The following is a 13,355-nucleotide window of genomic DNA, read 5'->3' on the forward strand; positions in this document are numbered from 1 at the left end:
AAAAAAACTTAGGGAAAGAAGGAGGAGATACGTTTCTTCCTAGTTTAGTGGAAAGAACATATTGAGACAGATTGTCTGGGGTTCAAATCCTGATAACACTGTGGACTGGATGTGAAATTATAAGCATTTAATTTGTTCTCAGTTTTGTCATCTGAGATATGGAAAAAATTATGTACAGAATTCTTGAATAGCTTAAATATGACAACACACGTAAAACCTGTTATAAAATAGCAGCCTTGTAACTGCAGATATGTTAGTCTTGTCTCCTATCCTCTTTGCATAATGTAGGCAATCGTGAATAGTCAATTTAAATGCATTTGAAAGAAAAATAATGGAAAACTCAAATTCTTAACTTCCTGAATATATCATTAAAAAGTGACAGAAATCATTCTTACCATCTAATCTAGTCTGTCCATCACTTTCTTTAGTAATGTGGCTAAAAAACAATGGGTTGGAAAATAACCCTGTGATGGTAGGCCTCCAAAATAATTTCCAATGTTTCCCAGTTCCTGGTAACCACTTTCCTGTGGAGCTTCCTTCCACAATAAATAGGGCCAAGTTGTGCAATGGACAAAGTATTGTGGAAATGAGGTGTGCCTTCAGAGCCTAGGTAATATAGGATTGCGCAGATTCCACCTTGCTCTCTCTCAGATCACTTACTTTAGAGGAAACCAGATGCCAAGTCATGAAAGCACTTACATATTCCTACAGGAAGGTCCACATGATGAGGAAGTGAGGCCTCCCACCAATAGCCAACAGCAACTAACTATCTACATAAATGGGCCATGGAAAAAGCAAATCCTCCAACTTCAGTCAAGGTTTCAGATGAATGCAGCCCTGACCAATATTTTGACTACTCTCACAAGAGACCTTGAACCACCCAGTAACACCTCTCTCAAATTCCTGACCCACAGAAATAGGGTGAAACAAAAAAACACTGTATTGTTTTAAGCCACTAAGTTTCAAGGTAAGGTGTTACACAGCAATAGATAATATAAAGCTCCATGAAACCATTCAACCACCTCAGAGTCCATTTTATATTTTTCTTAGTCAGTTCTCTTTAGGTATAACATTTCCTGCTAGAACTGAAGTTGTCCTCATATACTGGGGCTAAGTGGCACATTTGCTCATTTGAGATTAGAAATACAAGTTCAAGTTTGGTTTTGCTTTTGACTTTTAATAGTCTCATATAATGTCAGAGCTGCAAGAGATCTTCAAGTTAGCTACTGTAATTATCTAGTTGCTCAACTCAGGAACTCATGTGGATATCCATTTCTTAGGGAGTATCTGAATAGTGGGTTTATGAGGAAATACTTCTCCCCCAGCATTACTCAGATCTGTTAGGTGAAATACTCATATCTGTCTGTTAGTTGAAATAACTACAACTACTCTTCATTTAATATTGCTTTTAGATCACAAACCATCTAGATTTCTTTCTTTAGTATGTTCTTCTGTTTATCAGCTTATTTTTTGGTATTTATCCTAATAAAATTTTGTGGATATTTGACATTGAGTGATTAATAGAGGACACATTCCCTTCCATATATATATGCATAATTTCTTTTCCACTCATATCATGTTCTTGGCTTTTACTGATCTCACAGCTGACAAACCCGTAGGTTAAATTTCAGTTGAGTCAGGTCTCCTAATTCTATATCCTTGCATATTTGACTCCTGGAACATAAGAGTAAGCCTTCATTTTCACTGCTAATCATTTCATCTTGTTGATTCCATCTCATTGTTGTGATCTGAAGTGATGATGCCAATTTTAGATGCTATTAGTAATCCCTACCACTCCTCAAAGCCTTGGATCTTTTGAAATTCCAATGAAACTACCTTTTAATACTATTATCAAATCAATTACATAAAAAGTATATATAGATATGGAAAATATATATTAGGGCTGAATATAGAGTCCTATAAATTTTCTCCAGGACAGCATCAGTGGTTAAATCAGCTTAGTAGTCCATTCATTAACTAATATATTTATTTTCTCTACTCCAAAAGAAATATTGTAATATGTTTTCATTTTTTTACCTTTCTTGAGGAATAATTGACAAATATAATTATATGTAAAGTATACAATGTGATGAGTTGGTATAAATTGTAGGATAATTACCAAAGTCAAGATAACAAATACATCCATCACCTTACATAATTAACTCCTTTGTGCGTGTATGTGGTGACAATTCATAAGATCTACTCCATTAACTCTAGTCACCATGTTGTACATTAGACCCTCAGAACTTATTCTTCTTATAACTGAAAATTTGCTCTCTTTGGTTTACATAACTCCATTTACATTTTCAGGTTTCATTTTTTATTTTTTAAAGGGTTTAAAAAAATTTTTAAGTAATTTCTGTATCCAATGTGGGACTTGAACCCACAACCCTGAAATCAAGAGTCACATGCTCCACCAACTGAGCCAGCCAGGAGCCCCTATATTTTCAGTTTTCAAATATAAGGATAGGTCTAGGGAATATCACATATAAAGTAAAAAATTCCTTAACTACCACCCAATTCCCATTCTCTCCCAAGGGTAATCACATTTCTCAGCTTTGTATCCTTTCTAGACCTTTTTCTATGAATAAACATGTACACATATGTATCCATATAAATAAAAATTATAGCTTGTGGTTTTTACAAGTTATTTCTTAAAAGGTATCAGATTACACATACCATTTCACACCTTTAAAAAAACTTCTGTCTTAGAATACTTAGGTTACTATATATAGATCTACCCTATTATATCTGTTGCATATTACTTCATAGTACAGACATAAAGTAGAATATATTTGCCCATGTATAGATATTAATTTTCTTCCCCAATTTTTTCCTGAAACAATGTGGCAGTGAATGTGTCCTTGTGACAGTCTCCTTGTGAACATTTTCATGTATCATTCTAGGGGGAAAAAAGAGAAATCCCTGGGTCACAGAAGATGCATTTTTAAAAATATGTATTTTCAGTCTTGCCTAATTATCCTCTGAAGTGGGTATGGAAATTAACATCTTAATCTGCAAAATATGAAATAACTTGTTTCCACATATTCTCATGTATACATTTATTGTTTTACAAATATTTCTTAAAATTTATGATGCATTTTAACAGAAAAAGAATGAGTAGGAAACACTGGCTGTCTTATTTTTACATATGTAGAAATTTAAACAGTTCCTGGTACATGACAGAAGACATTTAATCAGTAGTTACTGAATGAATGAGTGAAAGAATGAATGAAACATAGAGGAGGATGGAAATAGAAATGTATTTTCCTTAAATCTACTTGAAATAAAGAATTCTACTTAGGATGTTGAAAACTGAAATAAACATTACTTCTACAACAACAGTTAGAAGAAGCCAAATAATCTAAACATTCATAACTTTTCTTAAACCCAACAGAACTGAGGTAATGGGGTAACAAACCAGCTCCAAATCTAAGGAAAGACAGTGCCTGAGAGGAGAGATGGGGTGCTGACAGAAGCACACTTGTGGCAGAGCATGAGAGAAAGAAAAGACTACCATAAAAATAAGATTTTACCTAGTATGGTATTGACAGGAAAACACACATAGATCAATGGAACAGAATTGATAGCAAAATAAGCAAGAATATAAAATGGGAAAAGGATAGTCTCTTCAATAAATGGTGCTGGGAAAACTGGGCAGCCACAGGTAAAAGGTGAAAATTAGACTATTACCTTACACTATACATAAAAATTAACTCAACATGAATTAAAGACTTAAATGTAAGACCTGAAATCATAAAATTCCCGGGGGAAAAAAAAAAAAAAAACATAGGTAGCAAGCTGCTTGACATTGGTCTTGGCAACGATATTTTTGGATCGGATTCCAAAAGCAGAGGCAACAAAAGCAAAAATAAACAAGTGAGACTTCATCAAACTAAACAGCTTCTGAACAGCAAAGGAAATCAACAAATGAAAAGGTAACTTACTCACTGGCAGAAAATATCTGCAAATCATATATCTGATAAGAGATTAAGATCCAAAAAAATAAAAAAAATAAAAATAAAAAAATTTAAAAAAATAAAAAAAAATAAAAAAAGAGATTAAGATCCAAAGTATATAAAGAACTCATACAACTCTGCTGAGAGAAAAAAATCTGTTTTAAAAAAATGCTCAGAGGATCTGAACATTTTTTCCAAAGAAGACATATAAATGTCCAACAGGTAATGAAAAGGTGCTCAATATCACTAATCATCAGGAAAATGCAAATCAAAACCACAATGAGATTTCACTTTACACTTCCTAAAATGGTTATTATCAAAAAAACAAGAAACAACAAGTATTGGTGAGGATTGGATAAAAAGGCACGCTTGTGCCCTATTGGTGGGAATGTAAATTGGTATAACTACTATGGAAAACAGCATGAATTTCTCAAAAAATAGATAACAGAACTACTATATGATCTAGCAATTCAACCTCTGAATATTTATAAAAAAATAATAAAAGCACAAATTCAAAAAGATATATGCACCCCAATGTTCAACGCAACACTGTTTACTGTAGTCAAGATACAGAAATAACCTGTGTCCATCAGTGGATGAATGGATATAGAAGATGTGATATATATGTGATGAAATACTCTTTAACCATAAAAAGAATGAAATCTTGCCATTTATGACAACATGAATAGACTCAGAGGCTATTACACTATGTGATGTAAGTCACACAGAGAAAGACAAATACTGTATGATCTCACTCACATGTGGAATCTAAAAACAAAACAGAACAAAATAAATTAAAAAAAAAACAAGCTTTAAGATACAGAAAACAGGTGATTTCCAGAGTGAGGGGGTGAGTGGTGGGCAAAATGGGTGAAAGGAATCAAAAGTGGAAACTCCCAATTATAAAATAAATAAATCATGTAATGTATAGCATAGTGACTATAGTTAGTAATATCGTACTATGGGGTGCCTGGGTGGCTCAGGCAGTTAAGCATGTGACTCTTGATTTTGGTTCAAGTCATAATCTGAGGGTTGTGAGATCGAGCCCTATGTCAGACTCTGTGCTGCTTAATATTCTCCCTCTGACCCCCTACTCACTAAAATAATAATAATAATAATAATAATAATAATAATATATTACATATTTGAAATTTGCTAAGAAAGTAAATCTTAAAAGTCCTCATCACAAGAAAAACAATTTTATAACTACATATGGGGACAAATGTTAACTAGATTTATTGTGCTGATCATTTTTCAATATACAGACATATTGAATCATTATGTTGCACACCTGAAACTAGTATCACATTATATGTCAATTATACTTCAATTAAAAAAGAATTTAGCTAAGATTTTTAATGAATTGCTAAAGCTAAGTGTGGGATTGGTCTAAAGTGAGTATATAGAACTCCACAAGCCACAGACACAAGAGAGAATTCATATCCATTTACAGGTTTTTAGCTATGACCTCCACTGGCTGCTCATGAGAACAACTAAAGGCAGGCAGTAAACTCAAAGACAGACAGGTCAACACAAACTACCTAAACTGAAACACAAAGAGAGAAAAAAGAAATCTTAATTGAAGAATGGTCACTAAAATGTGGTAATAAGCTTAATTTACTATAAATAATTTGAATTTTTTTAAAAAATAAGCTCATTTGTATAATCTTTAAAATATTTTATTTTATTTTATTTTTAAAATATATTTATTTATTTATTCATGAGAGACACAGAGAGAGAGACAGAGAGACAGAGAGACAGAGACACAGGCAGAGGAAGAAGCAGGCTCCATGCAGGGAGCCTGATGTGGGACTTGATCCAAGGTCCCCAGGATCACACCCTGGGCTGAAGGCGGCGCTAAACCACTGAGCCACCTGGGCTGCCCTAAAATATTTTAAATAAATCTATTCCATATATAATTTGTGAAATTAGACAACTTAAAATAGTAAAGACAACTTCTGTGAGAAAACCTACTTAATAAATTTAGTATTGAGGTTCCTAACATCCAGAACAAAAAGGAAACATGACAGTTTGCCAGTTTCTATTCTGATATGGAAGAGAATGAACTTCTTTGCCCATGTTTTCAGAAGAATCCATCGTATGGGATTTTGTAAAAGGGGAACTAAGCACTGTAGTAGTAGTTTTTTCCAGAAGGAAGGTACCTCCACTAAAAGTATAGATTTTTATACCTTCTGAATGAACAGATCTTATATCTTTGATAATATTAGCCTGTGGTTTTCCTAATGATATGGGGTGCATACATGCATGTGGTGTGCATGCACTGTGTGTGTGTGTGTGTGTGTGTGTGTGTGAACTTGTGATTGTGATAAAAGGTTCCAGATGGAGTTAGGTTGCTAATAGTTGGCCTTAAAATAGGCAGATTATCCGATGTTTTTCTGGTGGGCTGAATGTAATCTCAAGGGTCACTAAAAGTAGAAATGGGGGGGGCCAAAGACTAGGTCAGAATAATGTGATATGAGAAGGAGTCAACCTATCATTATGCTTTGAAGATGAGGGAAAGGGGCCATGAGCCAAGGAATGTAAGTGGCCTCTAGAATCTAAAAAAGAAAAATGAATTCCCTATTAGAGCTTCCAGATCTGCCCACACCTTGATTTTAGTTATTGAGACTCATGTCAGACTTATACAGAATATAAGATAATAAATGTGTTGTTTCAGGCCATTATGTTCATGGTAATTTGCTATGATAGCAATAGAAAATGAATATGCACTCTCCCCTCATCCACTTCAATGGATGCAATCCATTGCTTCAATGGATGCAAAGGAGACAGTGAGACAGCAGAATATGAAGGGTCAACCCCAACTGTGTGGCAATAAAAGTCAGATAAGATTGGCAATAAAATACACCAGGGTTAATGAGAAACCAATGGAACATGTGCTAACAGGAAATATAATGTGGACAAACAGATCATAAGCTACAGTGTTTACTCGTAAGAGTGTTAATAGGTCATAATTGTCTGAAAGATTATTGTAGAACTTTGCAAACTTCACACAAAAGGGAATAAATAACTAAGTAGATTATAAAAAGGCAGACAGTGTTTCTTAAGTGTCAAAAATTATTATCTTAGGTTAGTCTAAGTAATCAGGATAATAGGTTACATTCCTGCATTGGCCAAAAATCTTGTGAGACACACAAGAAAAAATGTTTTTAAGTCAAATGATGAAGAGAAAGAGTGGGAGGGGAAGGAGAAGGAGGAAGAAGAGAAGAAAAGGAAGGAGAAGAAAGAGAAGAGGAAGAGGAGGATGAAGAAAAGAAGGAGAAGATAGAAGTATAAGAGACAGCAATGTATTAATACCTAGAAATAACCTAAATATATAGGGAACACTAGGACATGGATAGAGAAATGACAGAAAGACAATTCAGTGAATGTCTTCTCAGTGAAGCAACACTGTCATCTGGCACAAACTGGTTTCTACTATGTATTTAAAGCTATCTTTCAAACTCTTCCATTTTTTCATTCTGTTCCAGTCTTGCCTCTAATTCTTTATCTGAGAATGTTATTCAAATTAGCCCTTATATAAAAGTTTTCAGTCTGCTGATTGCCTCAGAGGGAGGGTATTACATAGATCTTCTCAAGTTAATAATCAGTATAGTGAACCAAGATGAGCATAATTCAAAATAAAGAGGACGTCAATACTTACTTGTAAGAGCTGATGTTACATCAGGCACCATGGCAAGAGGTTTAAATATTAAATGCATCATCTCATTTAACCCCCTCATCTTTATTTCGTAGCTATAATTATCCTAATCAGGAAATTGAGTCTCAAAGGGGTAAAGCATGTTTCCCAAGATCATATAGCTAACAATCAGCAAAGTTAGAAATGTGGCTTTTCAGAAAGGTGGTGTTGAAGGCTATTTCTTGGTATTCAAGTAATGGAAAGTCAGTTGTCCATAAGGAAGGGCTCAGAAGTCAGCAGCCCTTGCTAGGAATTCCAGTGTGCTCCCTGTCTAGGTCTTTAGGTCTATGAAAAACAAGTGAGACAAGTTTATTCCTATGTCCTGATGGTAAATCATCCAGAATCATAATTCACTTTCAGTGTTTGTGGTTATCCAATATGAAAGAAAGAAGATGGAAATTGAGCTGGCCAAATTGGGAGGAAAAAAAAAAAAAAAAACCTCACTAAGTCTGGAAAGCACAACTTTATTCAAAGAATCAATAAAGCTAGAGACATTAAGATGAAAAAAAAATCCTACAAAGAAATTTAGCTTTTAAGAGGAAGAAAGGTACAAAAGGAATGCTTGAGAAGGAGAAAAGGCAAAGACAAATATTTAGCACAGTATGATGCAAAGCAAGATGAGGAGGATCCAGTCAAGGTAGCAACCAGGCTCAGGGAAAAAAACAGATACTGGAGCCTGCTGCTCTATTAATTAGCCCAAACACAATTCCTACTTATTTAAACAAAAACAAAAGAATCTGAGCTTCTCTGAGCCTTGTCTTGTGACCAACAGCCCTGGCAATAAATATCAAACACATGGAAATGATATGCTCCTGAGAGTGTGCTCAACCTTTTTTCATTCCATTCCATAAACATATATTGAGCACTTACTGTATCCCAAGTGCTGTTGACAACACTGGTGATGTAGAAAAGAATAAGATACAGCCCTTGCCATACAGCAGCTCAGAGGCCAGTGAAAGCAGACTGGGAGCCTAAAAATTTCAAGATGTATAAAACAGTATTTCAAATTATGAAGAGTGTTGTGAGGGGACCCTGGGAGTATACTGGATATCTTCCCAAACAGGGGACCATTTCAGCTGGATCTCAAAGTATACACAGGAGTTACCAGACAGGAATAAAGGGAAGAATCAATATTTTAGGCAGTAGTCCCATAGCTGGGAATATACCCCAAGAAAACAGATTTCTAAATACATGCAGAAAGATATGTAAAGCAGGTTTATTTTGAGGTTCAAACCTGGAAACAATTAGCATGTTCAACCACTGAAGAATAGGTCAAAAAATTATGTTGATTCAGTAGTTTCCCATCTTTTAACTCAGTGGAATTTCAATCTAATGAAAGCTTTTCCAATGAAAATGAGAGAAAATCTGTGTAGAAATAAAGAACTCATGAAATAATGACAGGTAAAATACAAAGAACAAAAATTCCATGTGTAATATAAGCTCCAGTCTGTGAAATATGTTTCCATATTGATGAAGATTAAAAAGAAAACAGAAACGAGAGCAATTGTTTTAACAGAATAGCAGAAGCATGGGAATATTGGAAATCCATTCATGTTGTTTTAATACGTGTGTGTATAATCTATGTCTGTATACATACCGACACGTATATGTAAATTTAAAGTGTGGTGAACCAAGGTGACATCAAACTAATTAGAATCTTTCTTATAAAAGCAGGTTAGTATGTTATCTAAAATACTCCATTTCATCTAAGTATGAAAGAAACAAGTTAACCTATTTCTCAGGAGGAAAAAAAAATTTCACTGATTTCACTCATAGATAGAAATATCAAATAGCAACCAACTGAAGAGGGGAGTGACTTGCATACTATGAAATAATGGGTTCTAGGAGGAAAAATCCCAGAACACATATTTATTCCTGTCACTGTCACAGTATCTGAATCCAATATGTGATGTGTTTAATTACACCTGACACGGCTTTGAAATTTTTCTGTTGATGATGTAGAGGATACTTAATTTTCTGTATTTTGGGTCTTTGGCAAGAGGTTCCAATTGCGTTATCTCTTCTAGACCTGATTTCTGTCCAGCTGATAAATGGCAAAGGTCTGGATGTAGGCATCATTGCTGCGATACTGTATCCAACCGACGTCACCTGTGTTCACATACTCAAACAACTAAAACAAGTTGCTGAGTATAACATAGACACCTAAATACATGGGAGCATTGGAGGGTATCTGTCAGAGTTGTATCAGTCAGGATAGGCTAGATTATTCCACAGTAACAAATAGCTCTCCAATCTCAGAGGCTTAAAACAACAAAACTATATTCTTTGTTCTTTTTACATGGACATCATAGCTTGGCAGAGGGGTTTCAGCTCATTGTAGTAACTCAAGGAATCAGGCTACCACAGCTGCCAATGCCTTGAACACTGGCAGTCACTGTTCTAGAAGGAAAACAACACTCTGGAAGGTCTTTCACTGGTGTGGAAGTGACTCATTACTCATATCTCATTTGCCAGAATTAGTCACAAGTCTCTACCAATGATAAGAACCCAGGAAGTGCAATCCTATTGTGTGTTCAGATGCCAGAGGACTGGAAATGTTTGACAAACATCGCCAATGACAACCACAAGAATCCTTCTTTCCGCTTTGTTTATTTTTAACAGAGGCATGAGGCACTGAGATGTGATGCTAGCAGCCTTCAAATATCATCTCAGAGTGACAGTCTGCAGGGACACAGGGCACCAACAATCAGGAGGAGGTCTAAAGAAGAGCAACACAATTTTAAGAGACTGGTGAGTCTGGTGGATAAAGGAAGATTAAAAGAATTAAATATGTATAGTTTGGCTGAGCAAACCCAGTAGGGAGCGACAGTGGGTGGTAGAGGTGGACATGGCAGCAATCTAAAAATATTCATGAGATGTAAAGGATAAGAAGGGAGAATTACTTTGCATGAAAATCAAAAAGTATCACTAGATATTGTGGAGATAGATATGAGGAAATAGGCTCTGGTATCACAAAATTAGACAAACTGGGAACAGTATAAAGTGGAAGAAATAGAAGCATTATGGAATATTTTTTATTTGTGAAGATAGGAAAAGGAAACTCCAATAGATAAGGATTGGATGAAAAATAGAGATGTCCAGGGATGGAGATAAGCAGCATGTGGGGCAAACCTGACCTCCTTCCTGTATTCATGCTAGAGATCTCTTTTTAAGATCCTATTTATTTACTCATGAGAGACACAGAGAGAGAGAGGTAGAGACATGGGAGAAGCAGAGGGAGAAGCAGGCTTCTCACAGGGAGAGCCTTCTCCCTGTGAGAAGCCTGATGCAGGGACTCAATCCCAGGACTCCAGGATCACAACCTGAGCTGAAGGCAGATGCTCAACCACTGAGCCATCCAGGTGCCCCATGCTAGAGATTTCTGATTTCTAGCCAGATTCCAACTTTAAGGAACAGGATAGAAGCAGATACATCCTCCTGATAACATCTCTGAGAATTGAAGTTTAACTAAACCACGGACCACTTCACAACAAGCCCTCTCTCTATTCCAAAATGGGAACATTCCAAAACCTAGTTATAAATAAATACCTGGATTATGTTTGGGAAAAATTCCTAACATCACCTATAATATAGTTACTTAAGGTACTTCTCTAAAGATTTTAATATTTTTTCCAAGTCTAGAACCGTAGGTTTTATTTAATATGTCCAGGACTAATATTGATACTGAGGTACTAATAGGCCTTCTCAAACTTTCCATGCTGTCATGGTGGCTGTTTCAGAGGTGGCAAAATTTAGATTTGTGTCTTCTCTTTTTTCATCCTCACATCAGAGGTTTGCTTTTCTCTTATTTCAAAAAGTTTCAAACTGAAATTGGAGAAGGTGGGACTGGACAACTTTAGATACCTGAATATACACATTTGAGGAGTTTCCTAGCTGGTTTCTTACTAGTCATTTCTGGTACTAATATGAGAAGAGTTTAATTATTTACTTTTTTCCTAATTTGTTTTCAAACAGAAAGAATGAAAAGAATTATTTCTTTGTTTCTGTTTTTGTTTTCTAGATAAAAAAACACATGTTTTTAGAGTTAAGAAATTCTAATCCACATCTCCTTATAGGAGTGAAACAGGGATCAACTTCACTTCGGAACAACACAAAACTAAACTGACCTGGAAATTTCTACTTTTTCGGTTTCTAAGAGTAACTCTGCAAATAAGAGAAGAACTAGCAAGGCCAATGCAGATTTGTTGACACTAAGGAATTTGCTCCAGTCATTTAGAGCCAGAAGGAGTGATTTGCATGATATCAATTTGTACTGATTTCTTCATCCACACTTGGAAATACTCCAAGGAAGAAATTTACCTTCCTAAATGCCAATTACTACCTCTACTCTATAATATCAGCCCACCCCATGCCCACTCCATTTCCCAAAATGGACAATTACATTCTTTTGAAAAATCAACTTTATTGAGGTATAATCTATATATAGTAAACTGTACCTATTTAAAGTGTATAGTTTGATGAGTTTTGTAAGTGTGTATACTGTGTAGCCACTGGCAAAATCAAGATGCATAACAGCCTTAACTTTCCTTTAGGAAAAAAAACTATTACGACTGTTTCTGAAGACTTAGGTTTGCCTAATGTGGAGGAGAGGGAACTTTCAGTCCAAATCAGTACTGTTGAAAGTGAGGGGGGGAGGTAAGGACTGATTTCTACTGCAACTGTAGTTTGCTGCATAGGAACAGAAGGTTATTAGCCCAATGATAAAAAGAAAAACCTGGGGGAGGGGTTGGGAATGTAGGAGTGGCCATGATTTGCAGTTCGCAATATTAAAAAAGTAGTTTGGCAAGCCTCCCTTGAGAAGGTAAGACTTGGAGGGAAGGAAGTTAGCCAGGCTGCTCTCAGGGGATAAAGACTTCCAGACAAAGGGGACAGCCCTAGCACAGGTCCTAATGCAGAAATGTACCTGGTATATTCAAGGAGCACCAAGGAGACCAGTGTGGCTGCAGTGTGGTAGATGAGAGGTAAATAGTAGGACAGGTCAGAGAGGTTTTGGAAGAGGGCTTTGACTATTGTTATTCTATCTAGCATATCATAAAGGAGTGTGGAAGGAGAGCCTGGGGCCAGCAAGGTCATTAGCCAAGGAAATAATGGCAGATCGGTGGTCCAAGATCCAAAAAGATGGAGCACCAAAGGCTTGCTAAAGGGATGAATGATTAAAGAAGGCAGATCAGCATGCCTGGGTTGTTCAGTGGGTTAAGCATCTATCTGCCTTTGGCTTAGGTCATGATTCCAGAGTCTGGGGATCAAGCCTGGCTTCCAGTACCCTGCTTAGTGGAGAGTCAACTTCTCCTTCTGCCCCTCCCCCCCTACTCATTTTCTCTCTCTCTCTCAAATTAAAAAAAAAAAAAAGTAAAATCTTAAAAAGGAAAAGAAAAAGAAAGCAGGCCAGAAGAACACAGAAATTCGAGGAAAGAAGTCAGGAGGCCCAGGAGACATGAAATTGTGTTGCAGATGTTCATGGCAGAAGTTAAAGAAAGAAGTACTCCCCTGAGCCACCGATAAAGGAATGCTGAAAAGTCCTTTCCCAACCTTCTCAAAGAAGCAGCATTTTACCACCTCCCCTAAATGAAGAGTATAAATAAAAGAAACACCGCCTACCCATATCTGAAAGGTTGCCAACTCCTGTTTTGTAAGAATCCAGGATCTTTTCAGCAAGGGGCTGCATTCAAATCTCAAAA

General features: G+C 36.0%; 1 protein-coding gene and 1 long non-coding RNA gene across 4 annotated transcripts in view; one reads left to right on the top strand and one right to left on the bottom strand.

Annotated features, from left to right (window-relative positions):
* Window positions 1-13,355, bottom strand: part of CPNE4 (copine 4) — a 670,646-nt gene that overhangs the window by 231,756 nt on the left and 425,535 nt on the right. The window lies entirely within an intron of this gene.
* Window positions 10,203-12,127, top strand: LOC112661088 (uncharacterized). Its single transcript, XR_003137419.2, has 2 exons — window positions 10,203-10,407; window positions 11,678-12,127. It is a non-coding gene; the product is annotated as an uncharacterized LOC112661088 (long non-coding RNA).

The sequence above is a fragment of the Canis lupus genome, chromosome 23 (genome assembly GCF_003254725.2).
Source record: "Canis lupus dingo isolate Sandy chromosome 23, ASM325472v2, whole genome shotgun sequence".
Classification (NCBI taxonomy): Eukaryota; Metazoa; Chordata; class Mammalia; order Carnivora; family Canidae; genus Canis; species Canis lupus.